This window comes from Bombus terrestris, chromosome 2 (genome assembly GCF_910591885.1).
Source record: "Bombus terrestris chromosome 2, iyBomTerr1.2, whole genome shotgun sequence".
Taxonomy (NCBI): Eukaryota; Metazoa; Arthropoda; class Insecta; order Hymenoptera; family Apidae; genus Bombus; species Bombus terrestris.
In genome coordinates this window covers 10,776,148-10,792,849 of record NC_063270.1, presented here as the reverse complement: position 1 = coordinate 10,792,849, position 16,702 = coordinate 10,776,148, and the positions used below count along the sequence as shown (strand labels likewise).

The following is a 16,702-nucleotide window of genomic DNA, read 5'->3' as shown; positions in this document are numbered from 1 at the left end:
CTGAATTAGAAATCGAACGTTCGTAACGAAAAACTTCAAAGAATCGAACAAGCTTTTTTGCAGTATTCTAGGACAATTGTCAGACGTCGAATCGACGCCAGTTTGCGCCGTCATTTTACCAAATTTCTGTAAAATGAGAAAAGAGAGAGCGTTCGCTCGGTCTAAACTCACCTTAAGCCACGCTTTATACACCGACAAATGCATCCTTCGAGAGCGAAAAGAAAAATCGGTTGTCGTGGGCGATCGAGCGCGGGAATTCGATGGAAATTCGATGGAAATTCTATTCTCGATTCTTTCGTCGCGGCGATGGAACAATTTGCGAATCGTCGACGGCAAGTTTAATCGAAAAAGTCTTCGGGGCTGTGTAACTTGCTCGATCGCGAATAGCAGGGAAAAGCGGAAGAACGAAGAAGAAATAGTGGCGGGTGAAGAATGAAAAGGTTAACGGGGAACGTCGCGGCAACGTGGTTCGCTTTAGCGTTGTTCTCAGGTCGCTAAGCAACGGCATGCTTTTAGCGCTTTCGTTCGAGTGGTAGCTTTTGTCTCGAGATCAAAAGATCCTCGAGCGTTTGGCTAACTAGCGGTTTTCGAATCGTTCCGACTTGGCACCAGACGAACGACCATCGTTCAAATGAAAATTCGGTCAAAATATCCCTTCTCTATTGCAAGTTGTTGTCCTTGCGCGTATCGAAACATGGAACTGTGTGCCGCAGCATCATAAATAATTGATAGCAAACAGAGAGAAGGGGTTACTTACTCACCATAATCGGAGCGCAATCTCGTCGACCAGATATGGACGAAGAAGGTATGGCAAGAGCAGCATCTGCAACGAAACACAAGCCATTCTTTTAGCAGCTAATTCACCGTTATATCTCGCTCACAATGAAACTTCCTACTCGCGTCTGGCTCGTTCGCTGTTAGCGAAAAAGAAAAAGAAAAAAAGAAGAAATCGTTCGATGGACGACGATCCTTTCGAGGATCATATCTGGTACATATTTCGTGTCTCTTCGAGAGAATCGTTCCCGATGTATAATTCCGCCCCACTTTAATAAAAATATACTGCGTTTATTCGTTTCTTAAGATATTTCTCAATATTCAAAGTTCATATCTAAAGTTAATATTTCAAACTATACTACGCAAGCTTTTACGAGATATGTTTTAAACCAAAGGAAAACGGAGATGACAGAAGGAAAATGATAGAACTTTAGTTTCCTTTGGTTTCGAAATAGCAAACGAGATACCTAAAGCAAGGTAGGCAGATACCGATCGTTGGGCTTTAACATCGAATATCGATTATCACGAGATTCAAGATGAATGAGAAAATGGAAAGTTATTAGGAGGGAAGGGATCGACAGGCAAGCTTGCTCGTACTGGCGATAAATCAACGTTACACAATGCCAACAGCTTGTTTTCCAGGGTAATCTGTTTACAGATTACCGATAAGCTGATTAGCAAACGCGTGGATGACTTGGCCGTACGCGAACAGCTCGCAGCTTCTCCAGAATAAACGCTCGTACTCCGAGAAGCTTCGACGTTCAAAGCAGGAACGATCAATGCCGTAACCAAAGCAAACGCGACAAAGAATTCCATTTCCTCGGAAACCTAACAGGGAAAAGGCGTTTCGAGGTATCGCTACCTCGTGCACTACCTATTCGCCAATTCTCTTCCTCGTCATGAATAACGCACCTTCCCTCCTATTTCGATTCAATTTCTAGCACCATCCTTTGCTCCTCGGCATTCCCCTTTATCGCTGTTCCTGGTCGATGCGTAAACTGTCTCGAAATTTCTTTACTACGCTCGTTCTTTGCGTCTGTTTACCGACTGTATCAGCGAACGAGAACTATAGGGTTATCAAACAGCGACGATAAAGAACGCGGATAAGATAAAGCCACGAGCAAATAAGAAGATCTAATTCTCTGTATGAAATCTGATTTTTAATCGAGTGTGTTTACTTTCTTATGCTCACAGTCGTAAACTCGTATTTCCTTAGTTCTTTTTCTTATCACGTTAAGTGGCATCGAGTGATCATCGGTGAAAGCCGCGTTATTAAATTTTTTCGAGCGATTGAAACACGATAAGTTCCGACGACTGAAAAGTTTTCGACCACGCGAATGTCTTAGATAACAAACGCGATACGATGGTTTGCGAAAATTAAGTATTACGGCGTACAAAGTATATCTCGACTTGTTTTAGAAATTTAATTTGAAAAACGCTTATCGCGATAATTACGACGCGATATAAATGATTCAATTGAGATGGAAAGAATCAGGTGCTGCAAAATCCTTTCGTCCCCTCCACCCATTCGTCATCGACCAAGAGCACTCGTTTGAATGTTTATATCTCCGTCTCTCGGAAATCGACTCTGCTCAGTCGCCATCGCTATCGCTAACACGTCCAGTTCGGTAAACAATTATGTCCCTTTATTATCTCTGCTGGCAGGGAAAAATATATAAAATTCGCGTGGCGGTGAACGCGTAAACCGGCGAACTAAAGGGAATTGCATTCCACGCGCTACCCACGTTGGAACTGCAAAAACACCGACGAAAAAACGAATAGTCGTCGTGATTCCGGCTCGCTCACGCGACTATTAATTATCCGCTGAAAACCGAGAAAGGAACCGCCGGTAATTCGGCTTTTTTAAACGAGAACCACGCGTTCGCTTTCAATCGGCATGGACCGAGACGTGGCGTGACGAGACTGGACCACCCCGGCCGGACTAATTTCCAGGAACGATTCGTAGAGATCGTGCAGAAAATCGTGCGTTCCATCCGCGATTTCGAAAACGCTCCGAGTAACAGGCTGAGAAAATGTTTCGGCAGACGGTGGTGTTTCAGAAAACGAGAAGTAGATGGTGTCTGAACGGTGCAAGTTACTTGGCCGAATTTAACGCAGAGTTTAAGCGGACCTGGCCGTGGGTAACCGGCAACTTGGTACCGTGAAAGAGCGAGTGTAATTAGGGAACCGAGTAACCACCTCGGATTAGCTTGCTGGATAACGATCGGTTAGTCCGTCGCTCTGTTTTTCTCCTTAGATTTTAATCCTTCGATCTTTTAAACACGAGTACATTGATTCTAAATCGGCGAATGCCAAAAAATGGTAAAGCCAAATACGGTATGTTTGTCGATAAAATAGGTATCGATAATAGAGCTTAATATCGAGATACAGGTTTCCGAGAATTTCCATCTACGAACACAAATATTGTTTTGTCTCGCTTCTAGTGGTTTGTCTTCCGATAACGATAGACATCGGTTCCAAAGTGTCGCGAGACGTTCTGATATGAAATTTAAAGTATGGACAATCAGTTTCTTACACTTTGCTGAATTTCGTTGGTCTTTCGACGATTTACAAATTTTCTGCAACAACGGCGTGCAACTGCTTGAAGCACCTTCCTGGAAATCCTTTGTTCGAGGAACGGGACGAGACGGAGCATCCGGTGTCGAATTTAATACAGTCGTAAAGTCGGAGCGCGACTTCCGAGCTGCAACCGCGACGAGGAACGTAACCGTTTCCTTGACTTCCTAGCTCGAGCTAGGGAAACTGCTCTCTTCGTTTATTCGCGATCGCGTTTAAATTACGCGTAAGAAACTCGAGATGGCTTTCGCTCGGAGATTTTCCTACCTTGCCTATGACATTGTCAATTTTCTACCAAATAAATACATCGCGATTGATAACTTTCTTTCGTCGATAAATTCGATCGTTGCATAAGAAAAAGAAACATTAAAACATTTCGTATACGCACGTATCGTGTCTACTTGGCCGATGTTCATGCTGTTCGCTGTTTTCCCGACAATTGTAACAGAATTTCAAGAGAAATTAGAGCTTCGTAGCACTGTAACCAGGTCTCGAGATAAAGACGTAGAAACGGAGGATTGCACGCGTTGCATCGTCTATAGATAAGCAGATAAGGGCTAGAGCACGAGGCATCCAGGGCGTCGAGTTTTCATATCGCGTTCCTGGCTAAATTAGATCGGATTACAGAGCGAGGAACGAGGAATGCTCGGTGAGAACCGACGTCAGTCGCTCGAAAGAATTTTGACGCGGACGACGCTTTCGCGCCGCGAAATTAGAGACGCATAACGAGAAACCGCGCGATTTCCAGCCTGTTGCGATATCAAATGTAATGACTTCGCGCTACCGTCGCGCTAGTTCTATTCGTTTGTCACTGACGTTCCGAATCTCTTTTTCGCTCTTATAAGAAGTCTAAGGTAGGCGAGATCGAAATAAGACGACAACGTTACGAAGAAACAGTTCGTCACGCTTCAAATATGGAGAAATATATTCCACTGCTACCCACATATACGTTGTATACGCAACCTGTCTTAATTATGTAGAAGTTAGCTGTCAAAAAACAAAACAGACAAGAAGCGGTCGTATCACGCTTCGAATTCATTTTCGTCGCACAGCGCTGTAGTAGCTGTACGTTTTACTCGTCGACTTTAATATTCATCTACGGGGCGCGTTTTTCTCTTAACGGAAAATCCGTAAAGAGGTCGAAGAAACACGCGCGTTGTAAGCGATGCTGCCGGTTACTTGCGCGCGAATACGAATTATTATCGCTGTTGTTATTATTGCGGTTCGCGATACCGCCACGGTGAATAACAATAGACTGTCGGAGACGAGAAACGCTTAATCTCAACAACTGCGCTAACTTGCAATAACTTTAACCATTTATCGCCTCGGTTATTTTATTTTTCTTCGTTATTACCGTCCTACTTTTTTAAACACCTATATTAAAATGTTTATGCAAGGACTATTAATTTGTTTCTTTATTCAAGATCTTGCTACACAAAGTATCCATATATCGTGTGTTCCAATATATAATATCCTTATCGATTATAAATAATACGTAGTACGAGTACGTACCATAAAACTTGTAAATATATTTGGCTACTGGTACAATTTTCATGAAACTGATCTTTTAAAATACCATCAGAATTAATCGTGGATTACTATACGATCGAGAACGACGTTAATATATACGATATTTTGTCTTGTCATTGTCTCTCTTTCGGTTTAACCACGTCTTTATCAGAATTTCATTCGTACGATCGTTCGATCGCTGTTTTTACCGGTTTTTCTGGTGAAATCAGAAATCGACGGACAGCCATCGAAAGCAAAATTTCCACGAGGTTCGCAGGATCCACGAGACATCGAACGTCAAGGGGAATTTACCATAACGAGCGATCCTCGCGTAACGATATGACGTCGCAACAATGGTAGAACGTCGTGCATAGCCATGAACGTTTAATCATTGTCAGTCGTTCGCCGTCTCGAAGGTCGTCGAACGATCTTCGCGTGCTTCGCCAGGAAGGTTAAGGTGACGGTGAGCTTTTCTCCTACGAAATCGCCGCGCAGGCCAGACCGCTCGTTTAATCTTGCCTGGCGTTTGCAGCCGTGAAGTACAAGCAACGACATCCCCGACGTTTACCGCGCGTGCTTAAACCCCCGCGAATGTCGGCTACGATATAAATTTACAAGAACGAATAAATGAGAAATGCTGTTCGCGGCGCTGTCGTCCTCAGCCTACGTCACTTTACTGCATCGTAAAACATCGCGATACTTTATGAATTTCATCCGTTCGTAGGTGAACGAGCTATTGTAGCTTCTCGTGCGGCAACCGCGTTCGAGACAATGTCATCTGCTTTTCACAGGCTGCGACTAGTCCTTTCCTTCTTCCTCCCGGACGGTCCGTGTCATCCGCGTATACAGCACAAATCTTTTACACGATCTTTGTTTCCTTTACATCGACCGCAAAGCTTTCTTTCCATCATCTTTGAAACTGCGAGCGAGTAGAGAATAAGTACACGTTGTTCTTGGACCGATTCGAGAGTTCGTAGTTGTTGCAAAGTACATTTACTCGTGTTCATTGCAAGTTGCACAATACCTTTCGGAATATGTAGCGGACACTCGTAGATCGATGCCGATTCTAGATATTAAACTATCGAGGAACGATCACGTAGAAAAACATGGCTCGAGCTCCATTTGTCGACTTGTGAACAATTTCATTTTGCGTTACGTGCCTCGAATGGTTAATTTCAGTTATCTGGTCGTTTAGCGAAGACAGTAGTTAATTTAATATTCATAGGCTAACTGTTCGTGTGTTGCCATGATACGTGACCTTATTACGCTATAAACCAAGTTTCCAAGTTGGAACAGTTGTAATACAACGAATCGGTCATTCGGAAGCCACGCTGACCGACCATAAATTGCAATGCAGAGGAACGATAACGATTACGTTACGATTCAAAATTTATCTCGAAATTTGCAACTACCCGCGTATCGCCGTCTTCCTAGTAAAATAAAAATAAGTCTTTTGATTTTTGCCTTTTGGAATACTAATTACACGCTGATACGTACTAATTGGACAACGAAATTAACAAGCTTACAGAAACTGGAATTGTTAGATTTGACATCCGACAGGATAAAATAATAGATTCTGTTAAAACCTTGAACCGTCCCATTTATAAGAAACTGCAGAGCCCGTGGACGGAAGAGGCGAACGACGTCCATCGCGGGCCCATTGTCTCGGAAACGAGACCTGTTCCCTCGTCCCAGGTATTTCAACAAGACGTCGGTGGATCGATACGAGTCGAGAAGAGAAACGTCTGATCGCGCGCGTGCACTTGACATTTTGCAAGCTACGCCAATGTCGGTGTCAGAGGCACGTGTCAATCCACCTTGTTCGCGTAGCACTCGAGCACCAAGCGGAACCGAACAGAGTCGAGCCACGGTCACGTTCCAGACACCGTCCGATCCCCGGCTTCGCTGAATTAATTCCTTTATGTTCGTAAAGACGTTTATACATGGATTTCGTGCACCTTGATCTCACCCGACCGGACGATTCCTGCCTAAACTAGATTCAAATCCGACTGATTGCCAGATACGATCTGAACCTGCATCTCGCTGGGATCGGAGCCGATGGTTGAGCCGATGTTTCTACCGATCGTCCGATGAGATTAGCGAAATTTCCGTATTGGCGAATCGATCGACAAGAGATAAGTTAGGAAGGTAGGAACAGTAAGAAGGGAAATGTTTGCGAATACAAAAGGCAACGCGGTACACTCGCGTTACTCAAATGTCCTAATATTTGAATCTCTTGTTACTCGAACAGGTTGCTCGTACCATGCACATATTGTAATTAGACTGCAGATATTTGTGCAAATTCATATTCTTACGAATACGATGAAGGAACTGGAATTTGAACGAAAGATCGAAGAAAAGAGAAGAATATTACAAAGAGTGCTATATTGTTAAAATATTTTCCTGCACATTACGTGCATCTTCGAATCTGCATATTTTCAATAAACGCATAAAAATCCACGATCCAATTGCAATATTACACGTAACGTATAAATAATGTAATATATCATTTAAATATATTCGTCGACTTGGTGGAGTAATTCTACGGCATTGTTCCACTCACTGCGATACCAAGATAAACGGGAGATTGATTTCCACTTGACCCTCGAATGCTTTCGCCGCGAAAGCCGGCACGATCTTGCAGTAGGTCGCATTCGATTCCCTGGCGACACCGTTTCACGCGCGAAAGGGAAATTCGCCTGCGCTCGCAGCGCATCAATTTCAACGCGACGCTTACGCAACCAGCATGCGGCATTCGGAGTCGGTATCGTCTTCTCCTTCGTAGGCGAATCTATGTAACCGATTTCGCCGCGTGATGTTGCTTTTATTGCGTCTTAATGGAGAACCGATAGAAGCAACGTGACTCGGCGTGCTCGCCGTTAACGAATAGTCGACCATAAAACCGAAAGCTAACGATGTAACGGCGGTCCGTGACATTCGTGTCGAGTTATTCGTGTTACGTGAGACAGAATTAGCGTAGATCGAAGATAACGGCAACTCGATCGATTTCGTTCAATTGTCGAACAAATTTCGACCTCTTAACGCCATCAACGTCATCAATTTATATAACCGCACTTTCATACTTCAAATTAATCGGCTGTACTTTTTCTTTATTCGCGACGGAGTTGTAGACACTTAATAGATAGCTTTCTTTTAGTTTAGGTTTAATATCCACTTAAATATAATAGCAATTTCGCTGGTTTCGCGAGGTCGCTGGACAATAAACGATCTTGCGGATCTGGCAAATCGGAAGAGAACGATCGTTCTTTGAAATTTCTGGAGACGAATTCGCGAGTAAAGCCGTATTCACGCGTGCGGTCACGAACGTAGCTGAAACTGGCTATAAATAGGAATTCAAGTACGTTATTTGCCTTTAATCCGGAGAAACGGCGAGATATCTCGTCTCGTAGTTGAGACCGGTTTCTGCCAACGCGTTCGAGAGGCCGGCAAGACCGACGCATCTTTAATGCTTCTTTAATGAAGAGGTTCCCACGAATATCCTAATTACCTTGAAATTACCGTGACGCGCGCCGTTAAACACCGGAACCTATTACTTTCGAAATAAGATGGCAAGACGTTTAATCGATTGTAAAATTAAACGCGAAAATGTCTTCATGTCGGCCGACCAGACGCATCCTGCGATTCCGCTGATTATCCTTGCTCTCGAATAACTGCTCGCGTGTTTACGTGCACGTATCGAGAATGTCTCGCCGGTGTGTGCCGTGGCCGCGTTATGCGATTTGCCGCTATACAGTGACACGCGAAAGTGTCCCAACTCTGTGTCGTGCAAAATTGTTATCGATATATTACGTGCGTTCTAAAAACTTGTCTGAAAATTTGTTACCACCGTGTAATGAGACACGGCTGTCGTGATTATGCTGGTAAAACATGAAACTAATTTGAAAATGTATAAAAAAAGTTACAAGGCATTTATCGCGCATAAACACGTACTGAGAAATTAGTCCACGAATTGCTACACGACATAAAAATACAACGAGTGTTCAAGATGGTCTGGTTAAATATCGTGATAAGATACGTGCAAATATATTTGATAAAAGTCCGACGTTTATTTTTAACAGGAAAGAGAAAGTTATTCTTACTAGACTTGGGGTTGGACACGCTACACTTCACGCTGTCGTCTGATAAATAAAACTGAACGAAATAAGTGCAATCACTGTAACCGTATTCTGTCTGTAGATCATTTTCTTGATTATAGTAACGTTTCCCAATAGAAAATTAAATTTGGTCTTCGGAAAGAGATTCGGACATGTTTAAAATCATAAAAAACATTGCGAAAATCTTTTCTATTTTCTCAAAGATATTAATTTGTATCAGCCATTACGATGTCCAAATTTAACGATGATCTACGTTTATTTACGATATTGTACTGTAATTGTACTCTACATGATATACGTATGCTGAAAATTGTACAGATACCGCTATTTAAGTTTGTAACTTGCCCTGTTATATTTTATTTATTTTGTTATGCATATTGTTAAGCGCGATCGCTAATGACTATCGAGAATGGTTTACGAATGTTTGATCTTAAATAAAATAAATAATAATAATAAGAAATATCGTTAATTACTAGTAGAGCAAATAACGTACGATCGCAATAAACGTCTTTTTACTTTTACATACATTTTCAGAACGATTTCATCGTTTACCGATATCGAGCAGATAATGGAATGCTAAATTTCAGAAAGTTTCATATAAACGCACGATATATTGATAAAAAGTTTCTGTAAGCGTGCAAATACTCTTATGAGCTATCGTAAATCAAGCGACCGTGATTCAGTCGGAACTGTTTGTCGATGTAATTTACGATCGCGATAATTTGTCGTACTCCGGTGAAGGAAAGCTGATTAAAATATCCTCGCGTAAGCCGTTCCCAACAGTCGCAGGGACCACGCGTCGAACTGATAAAAGCGCTGGATTACGAAGCGACGGCAATGTTTCTTCCGAAATTTCACCAGACTCTCGGCTGCTCTCTCCTCGCAGTGACAAACTTTCCTCGCGTTATCCGGTCAACGAGATAAATTTCGTCCGACTGGCTTTGCGTCGGCGTTACAATGAACTCCGAAGTCTGAAAGCTCGAGTCGCGGATAAATGTTGAAACTCTCTTTGACTTCGGATTTTCAGCTGTTGGAGATTCAGCTGCAAGTTGGAGTTCTTAACGTCTGAGCGTTTCAACGAGTTGTTAATATCATTCGCATACGTATACAGTAAACGCCAATGCGACGATACTCGAAGAATACGCGTGGTGACGAAATTCAAGTGACGAAATTCAGTTCGCGTGTTACGCTTTACTCGTCGGAAGAGTATCTGCGAAAGATTAAGTACAAATAGAAGAGACGAGGGTGATAACTACGCAGTTTATCGACCTTTTGGGATTCTGATTACTTCACCGCAATCTTTCTACTTACAGAACTAGAACTTGATCGCAGAAGGAAAAGAAGAGATTAACTTATTCAACGATTCGATGTTTAAATCCACAGTTATTCTTTTCAGAAGATGGATACAACGTACACGCATATATCGTAGAATTACCGTTAATTTGCTTCTGATCCTTCAGAGTTTGAAGGATCGAGCCTTATAGCTTCAATCTGTAAAGCTTGGGAAGCTTATATTCGCGTGATAACAGTCTTGGAAGCATGGTCCTTAAGGTTGAGCTCCAAAGTTTCGTAGACCCAAGCTTTACGTACCGCTACTTTGCATTCGTAAGATATTCTCGAGCGACTTTCTACGAAGCGAACTCGATAATCCAAGATCCAAGGCTAAATAAATAATCACCCACTGATATCCTTCTGCGGTAAACGCTTCCAAGCGTCTAGAAGCACTTTCTGCTTACGCAAGAGGAGATTGACATTAGTTAGCGCGATGAAGGGCTTACGAGATTATGCGACCAAAATTGCTTCAATTCGCGCGTGACTGAACTGAGAGAGAAAGGAGGCGGATTAGAATATCCATCGGTAGTCTTGTAGTGACGTACGTGGATTATTAGATACAATATCGGAAGTCAGATTTCTGCTAGATAAGCTTCGCAACGCGTACAAAAAGAAGAATGAGCTGGGGGATTAATGGACAAGTCGAAGACAAGATACGTGCGTGTACACTGAGAGAAAGAGAGAGAGAGGGAGAGAGAAAGAGAAAGGTAGAAAGAGGTAGGACGCGGTTCTCAACACTTTCACCGAATAATACCGCCGCGTAACGATCGCTAATTGCCCTCTAGTAATTTTAATTAATTCCAATCGCATGCCACCAACGCGGAAATTTCTCTCGAAGGATATCGATGATCGCGCCTTTCCGAGATCTCGCGTTAAATTACCAACGCAAGATGTTCCTCCAACTGAACTTCGATTTAATCGTTTGTTAAACAAAAACAAACGAATAATGCTAGAATAATGCTGATCAATTACCTTACACAGAATATCGTTAATAACAGAGAAACGCGATTTAATATGAAACAGTCCAATTGTTGACGATAAAAAAGAACACGATTAGTTAGAAAATGGTTCAAAGAGTGGAACTACGTCAATTGCCCTAATCATTCGTGACTGTGTCTATTTGTACGAAAACGTTCGAATTTTCCCAATGTATTACGTGTTAATACATTCAATTGGGATATATTGAAACGAATCGCAAGGAAAAGCGGAGAGCACTCGATAAAGCGAGGGTAAAGCGTGGCACGTGCTTTCGCAAATTGCGATTTCTCGCGTTCCTCGATTTATCGCGGAAGGTCGCTACGAGGGCTGAATGTTGAATTATCCGGCGCAATTAGAGTCCGTGTAGGACACTAGATTCACGGGAAACCGATCTAGGATGTTGGTTCGCTACACAGATTGGAGGATGGCGTGCGACTCGGCCTCGTGCGGTTCTCAAAAGCAGGAAAAGGAGGAAGAACGTTTCCTCGTTACGATCCGCTTCTTATGCAATGGCGCTCTCCCTCTGGCTTCTGTGCAATCATTGTTTTGCCCGGGAAATTAAGGAACCGCGTTCTCATAATACTTTCGAGACAGCCTCGTACTTTCCACCATTTCAGATCTTCCGCCTTCGAATTTGCGTGTCTAAATCCAATATCTATTGGAATATAAGTGGAGGAAGGACGTTGAAGAGCGGATAAAGGACGCCCGATATCTTTCAACCAGTCGACAGTCGGAGACGAGTTAACTCGTCCCTGGAATTGAAAATTTCTTGGATACAACGATTCCTTTATTTATAGATCGCCTATTATCTTACGCGTCATTTTCTTCCTCCTAGAAATAGATGACATTCTATTGACATCTGCGAGCCAAGCGAAATTGATTTAGCTTCGTTAACTTTTAATTACGCGATTATAGGTGTTTCTGGACAACGAGTAATTAACAGGTTAATCTACGAATCAAGTCAATCAAGCGCGTCATTCAATACAGTTATTTCTGTTATACCATGATAACAAACTGCTTGATCCTAGATTTTTCTTCGTTACAGCATAATAATAATTGGAATAAATACAAATTAATACAATTTTTGAGAGTTTAAACCTAATCCTGACTCCGTGCGAACCAAGTTCGTTTCCAGACCTTGACTCTGAAATTAAAAAACATCCACGTTCGAGGTTTTCGCATTTCGCATAGTATGCGTCGACGTCACGACAAGTTTCGTATTAGCCAAACGATAAAACCGAACCTCTGGTTGATATCGTTTGTTCTCCGTACGATATCAGAACTGCGCGAACGCGCTAGCGAGTTGTCGCATCGTTAAAGATTATTCCATATTACGCCCTCGTATGTTGTCGCGTGTGATTATCGTTCGGTCACGATTCGAGTTTCCCGAGGCCGTGACTGATACGCTGGACGCGAGCTTTCAACGCGACCGCATTATTTAACGCGTCGAGACCCGTTTTCCGAGCGTCTCGTAACTAAAGATCGAGCGCGTTAACGGCTCGCTACGCTCTCGGCAACCTAATGAATCTGTCCACCACGAAATCGCCAAACGTTCGCTCGATCGTTAATTCAACTCGGAAGACGTGTAAACGTTTCGCTTTGAGCGGACTTGATTCTCTGGCCTGAATTATATTAGGTCGACCGAAAAGTTTCTTTCGTTTTATAAGGAAATAATGGATGCACATTTTCCGTTTTATATTATTTTATCGAATTACGTATGATCCATTTTGTTCTATCAAGATCTATCAGATTAGATTTCATGCTTGTATAAAGATGCATTGTTGTAAAAAACGTGTCTGTAAAAGAAAGACACTTTTCGTACAACCCAATAGAATTACTTTGGTCTTCGACCTCCTAACCACGTTTTTTCCATTTAAACCATATAATAACCAATTTCCTTTTCTCAGTGTGCAATTGTTTCTTATTCGTGTAACAATATGCTTCCTTCAATTAATTACAGTTTTATATCACCTATGCATGTAATGTAAATCTATTCGATATTTTCATACGATTCTTTTTATAGAACGTGATTTTTCATCGGATGCAAGCACTACGATATCTCACAGACTGTAAACTGAAAGATTGTATATTCATTTGCGTTGTAAGTTGTCAAACTAAGGATTTTTTAATTCCGTTTATACGTGCGTTTCTGTGTCACGGTATATACGTATACGTTAAAACGTTATTATCTAGCGATAATAGATATCGAGAAGGAGAATTCTATCGATAGTTGACGACAAGCGATACGTGCATACGATTTATCGGTTGACCAAGTACGGCCACACGAGCGGCAATTTCTCAATCGCGGCTGTCCGGATTCATGCCGGGGCCTGAAATCAATTTTCTCTGGAGCACGGGGGACCGGCTTTTGGGTCGAATTATTTTTTTCGTTTGTCTATGCTAGATCAATATTTAACGAACCGTGAGATATCCAGACTGGCAATTCGTAACCTTAACTGGGGCGGAAGAGAAATCAATGAGCCGCTGGGACACGGATCGTGTTATTAAGCAATCGATAACGGGGTCGGGCGAAGCTGTCGCGCGCCATCGTGCAATTATCGCCGGAACAGCCGATCTCTCCGGAGGAATCTCATTAGTACGCGATTTCCTGCTCGCATACTCCGTCAGAAAATACTTTTGCGCGCGGATTATAAAGCGTTGTGCGATAACACGCCCCGAGGAACCGTCCCAGAAGCGAGAGATCCGTTCCACTGCGAATAAAATTATTTCTGTCCTCCATTCGTCTTTCAAAGTCCATAGAAACTGCCGCCTCCGGTTCGTTGTTCCTCTGACAAATCGCGTTTCTCACCGGCAAAACGAATATCCCGCGACGAATTCGATGCAACGATCGATCGGAGGTACAAAGTGGCATCCTCTATTGAATTTCCTCGAATCTGCGATTAAGTCGAACGTTTGCAGCGACAATGGTGCCGTGGCGAACGCCCAAAACCAATTCCTTCGTTCAAATATTTTTCAACTCGACTGCGACAGATTCTGACGGCGTGTGCAATTCGACGATTTCTTCCCTTTGTCCGGAGGAGTATAGCGACGAACGAATCGAAGCACGCGGGCTTCCTGCCGGATTACGTGCCCCGTCTTTTCGTTCCATCGATTTGTTTTGACATCGTCGATGGAACTCCGGATAAAGATGTATTAGGTGGCGATATATTACGAAACGTTTCAGATTCTTTTCTAAACTGTATTAAGAGATGTATCATGTATCTGATATTAGATTTATGCTGTTTTATTTCGCGCGTTGCTCGTTCGAAATAGTATCGGAAATTCGTGGGAAATTTTCCTTCCAACGATAAATACACGCGAAATTCAAGTTATTTTCTGCTGTGAATTTAAGTTCAATCGTTCCATCGATCCGATCAAAGCTGCATAAAATACATTATCCTCTCGGGGGATGCTGTCGCATATGCGTACTCGTACGTTTAATTTTTATGCGATTCGATCATGATTTTAATCATCCTTTTCCAATTGGCAATTCCGAACGATCCGTACTTTTTTACGATACAAGATCCGGAATTTTCGACGGTGAGAATGCCAATCCGATCGATTAACCACAGTTTCTTCAATGCACATGATCGCTGATACGAATTTTGGGGTTCGCGTCGTGAAGTAACATCGATCTGTAATTTCTCAAGATTTCATGGCAAATAGAGAACAAAAAAAAAAGAATTAAATTCTTCCCAGAGTCAGATTCATTGAGAAATAAATTCCAAGAAACAAACAACGGGAGCAATGGCAAACAGACTGCGAACGTTGCGGCGAAAAGTGGCGATCAACCGATCGAGAGAACGGAAGGGAGCGAAAGAGAGGAAAAAATCGGTTGAACGAGCATTACAGAGTCTGTTGTGCGGTATTATAGCGGCGTGGCTCGTACACACGAGCGCAACTTTTACATAATACAGCAGGCTGGCTCGCGAGAGTCGAGTTTAGCCTTCGCGAGGAAAGAGGTGGAACGGTAGGTGGGTGAGTGGGTGAGTAGGTAGGTGCGCGCGATCTGGAATAGTCGATTTCTATTCTTCGTCGCTGTCTCATCGAGCAAGCGTTTTCCGATTGCCATGATTCGATCGAGTCTTTCCAACGAGATCGCTTTCTTCCAGCGAGGCAAGTTACATGTTGAAATTCATTGCAACTTTTCTATCTCGTGTAATCCCCGCGATCCAAAGCGTGATGATAAAAGTTGAAACGGCAGGCTGCGTTATTTAAAAACGATTTAGTCAAAATCTTAAGGGGAAACGATAAAGTACGCACGTAAACGTTTCCTCGATAGAAAAGAACAGTGAAGTTATAAAATCTCGTCATGTGTTTAAAAGTTGATAAATATCGTTCGAGTCTTCGTATTCTGAAATATCCCTTTACTTACTTTAGACTACACGTTCTTAATTGTATCCTACTCTCTGTATATTCTTCCATCGGGTTATCGTTTCCAATTAATCGTTAGAAACGTAAGCGATGAAGAAATTAATGGGAGAATTAAAGGGAAATTTAACAATAGCGAAATCAGCGACGAATCACGAAATAGAAATAATTCTGCAGAATTGCTAATTTAAAAAAAAAAAACTTGTTACTTGTCGCTTCAAAAGTATTGGGAAGACAGGGTGCAAGATCAAGAAGAAAATCATTCAGACACACATGCGCGAGAACGCGCGAGAAACCCAGTCAGGCGATTTTAACCGTTCGATTATCCGGTTTTTCTGTAACTAATTCGGTTGATCACAGACCTAGCGTAGCATCGAGAGTGTGTAGGTTTCAAGTACGAATCGTCGCGTTACCGGTAACCAGCAAGATCAGGTGCGCGCAAGATCAACGCGTAACGGAGTTGATGTAAGCGACTGCCGAGTCGACGTGCTGGGTTAATTGCGTAAGGTGAAATTTCGCCTGGAGGTACATCTCCTTGTGTTCGCTCTCGATTCTGCCCAGCCGACGTTCTCTACTATCGCTGTCGAAGGAAAACCACGACCAATGGATTTATGCGTGTCTCTTGGACCGTCTCTCTCAACACGATATTATATCTAATGGGTTTTAAAGTTTAGATTCGAATAATGTATCTGTATTTGAATATTATTTTCCTGTGATCTTCAGATAGAAAAATGATTAATTGCTTGAAATAAATATAAGAAATCGGAGAAATACAATTTAATCGCGCATGATTGGATGACATTGATAATCAACACACCAGATAACAATTCTTGAAAATTGAAGCAATTTTTTAATAATGATTATTCGGGTTTCTAATTCTTCCTCGATATTATTGGGTTGCCAACTAAATGATTGCGGATATTATCATTAGATGGCAATGACAAAATCCGCAATCACTTAGTTGCCAAACCAATATTTATCGCTCTTACCATGTGTTCGCTATCTAACGTTCGGAAAAAGAGTAAAAGCGTCGTCGATCGTACCAT

General features: G+C 42.3%; 1 protein-coding gene across 7 annotated transcripts in view; it reads right to left on the bottom strand.

Annotated features, from left to right (window-relative positions):
* Positions 1 to 16,702, bottom strand: part of LOC100643024 (SH3 and multiple ankyrin repeat domains protein 3) — a 176,048-nt gene that overhangs the window by 105,095 nt on the left and 54,251 nt on the right. For 5 of the 7 annotated variants that reach the window (XM_020867828.2, XM_020867829.2, XM_012318931.3 and 2 more), the window contains exon 2: positions 762 to 823. The exons of 1 other annotated variant lie outside the window; for it this stretch is intronic. The gene's annotated coding sequence lies outside the window, so the exon portion shown is untranslated. Of the gene's footprint in view, positions 1 to 757; positions 824 to 16,702 lie in introns of all 7 variants that reach the window. One more of the 7 variants, XM_012318929.3, reaches the window with a different exon arrangement.